Here is a 2,500-nt window from a genome sequence, read left to right as displayed (position 1 = left end):
TTTGGGCGTTTTTGCCCGGATAGGCACCGGAATGCTTGGCCTTGGCTTGTCCTAGCAAGGCATTGCTGGGTTGGGCTCCCTTGGCCTTTTGGGCGCCTTGGACGATGTCTTGCGAAGACCATGGGCACAAGGCCATGGCATATGGTGAGGAAAGGACCACGGTTGCCAAGGTTAGGCACCGGAATGCTTGGCCTTGGCTTGCCCTAGCAGGGCATTGCTGGGTTGGGCTCCCTTGGCCTTTTGGGCGCCTTGGACGATGTCTTGCGAAGACCATGGGCACAAGGCCATGGCATATGGTGAGGAAAGGACCACGGTTGCCAAGGTTAGGCACCGGAATGCTTGGCCTTGGCTTGCCAAAGCAGGGCATTGCTGGGTTGGGCTCCCTTGGCCTTCCGGGCGCCTTGGACACTGTCTTGGGAAGACCATGGGCACAAGGCCATGGCATATGGTGGGGAATGGACCACGGTTGCCAAGGCTAGGCATATAGAGAGGAATCGCATTTTTGCCCGGATAGGCACCGGAATGCTTGGCCTTGGCTTGCCATAGCAGGGCATTGCTGGGTTGGGCTCCCTTGGCCTTCCGGGGGCCTTGGACGCTGTCTTGGGAAGACCATGGGCACAAGGCCATGGCATATAGTGAGGAATGGACCACGGTTGGCAAGGCTAGGCATATAGAGAGGAATGGACCACGGTTGCCAAGGTTGCGCAAGTTTTGGGCATTTTTTGCCCGGATATGCCCAAGTATGCCCCGATAGGCCCGTTACGCCCCGGTATGAACGCGTATGCCCGGATAGACTCGGTATGCCTTGGGATACATGCGTATGCCCCGATAGGCTTGGTACGCCCCGATATGCGCACGTGTGCCCCAGTAGGGCTCGGTATGCCCCGGTATGTACGCGTGTGCCCCGATAGGCCCGGTATGCCCCGATATGCACACGTGTGCCCCAATAGGGGTCGGTATGCCCCGGTAGGTACGCGTGTGCCCCGTAATGCACGTTTCGCAGATCTCCCCGCATGTCCCGCCCCTATATGTAATACTTACTTACTTACTTACTTTCTTTCTTGCTTGCTTGCTTGCTTGCAATGGTTGGGAGTGCCCGGCATGCCCCGCTGCAGAGACCAAGGGCGCAATGACTTGGCACCGCGGATGCCGGGACTCCGGCACTTCCCGTGGCACTGATGGTTGGTTCCAAAGACAAAAGGCCGTGCAAGGCCACCGCACCGCGGATGATTTTGCTCGTGCTGGCGCCGTTGTGTGGCCAAAGAACATGCGCGAATGCTCGTGTCGGAAGGGTTGGTGTCCTGGCCCCGCGGGTGTCACGAATGCTCGGTTGCGAAGACCATGGGACCAGAGCCATGGCACGTCGGATGATGGCTCCAGCTGGCGCCCCGGCACTTTCTGTGGCATTGATGCTCGGTTTCAAAGACAAACGAGCGCAGGGCCAGGGGACCGCGGATGACTGCTCGTGCTGGCCCCGTTGGGCGGCATTGATGGTCGGTTGCAAAGAAAATGCGCGATTGCTCGTGTCGGGGCCTGGCAAGCCAAGGCCAAGCGAGCCATGGCAACGCGGATGATGGCTCCAGCTGGCGCCCCGGCACTTTCTGTGGCATTGATGCTCGGTTTCGAAGACAAACGTGCGCAGGGCCAGGGGACCGCGGAGGACTGCTCGTGCTGGCCCCGTTGGGCGGCATTGATGGTGTGTTGCAGAGAGCATGTGCGATTGCAAGTGTCGGCCGGGTTTGGGTTCCCTTGGGCTTTCGGGTGCCTTGGACGCTGTCTTGCGAAGACCATGGGCACAAGGCCCCGTCCTGGCCCCTTGTTCGATTCGCTCTCGTCTTGCGCTTGCTTCCAAGGTCCTCCATGACCTTCCCCATGGCCTTGCTAGATCCCCCCCATGACGCATGACCTCTGTCCGTTGATTGGTTTTGAGTGCACACCATGCCCGGCTTGGCACCGTGTTGTCGCGTGAGTGGCATTTGGATCGTGCATGCTGGTGGGCTACCTGCCAATGCGCACAAGCCTTGCACACTAGCCTTGCGCACGAGCCTTGCACAAAAGCCTTGGACACAAGCCTTGCGCACAAGCCATGCGCACAAGCCTTGGACGCTAGCCTTGCACACAAGCCATGCATACAAGCCTTGCTCACAAGCCTTGGGCACTGGCCCATCGCAGTAGCCTTGCACACAAGCCTTGCGCACTAGCTTTGGGCACGAGCCTTGCGCACTTGCCTTGGGCACTAGCCTTGCACACAACCCTTGGGAACTAGCCTTGCGCACCAGCCTTGCCCACAAGCCTTGCACACCAGCCTTGCACACTAGCCTTGCATACAAGCCTTGCACACTAGCCTTGCACACAGGCCATGCTCACTAGCCTTGGGCACTAGCCTTGCACACAGACCTTGGGCACTAGCCTTGCGCACTAGCCTTGCCCACGAGCCTTGCACACTAGCCTTGCACGCAGGCCTTGCACGCTAGGCATGCTTGGGCCAGCAGCTCCCGCA

The sequence above is a fragment of the Tasmannia lanceolata genome, unplaced genomic scaffold, assembly GCF_043159265.1.
Source record: "Tasmannia lanceolata isolate RefF3 unplaced genomic scaffold, GAP_Taslan_0.1 ptg000273l, whole genome shotgun sequence".
NCBI classification, from domain to species: Eukaryota; Viridiplantae; Streptophyta; class Magnoliopsida; order Canellales; family Winteraceae; genus Tasmannia; species Tasmannia lanceolata.
The sequence above is the reverse complement of the archived record's forward strand: the minus strand, read 5'-3'. Positions refer to the sequence as shown.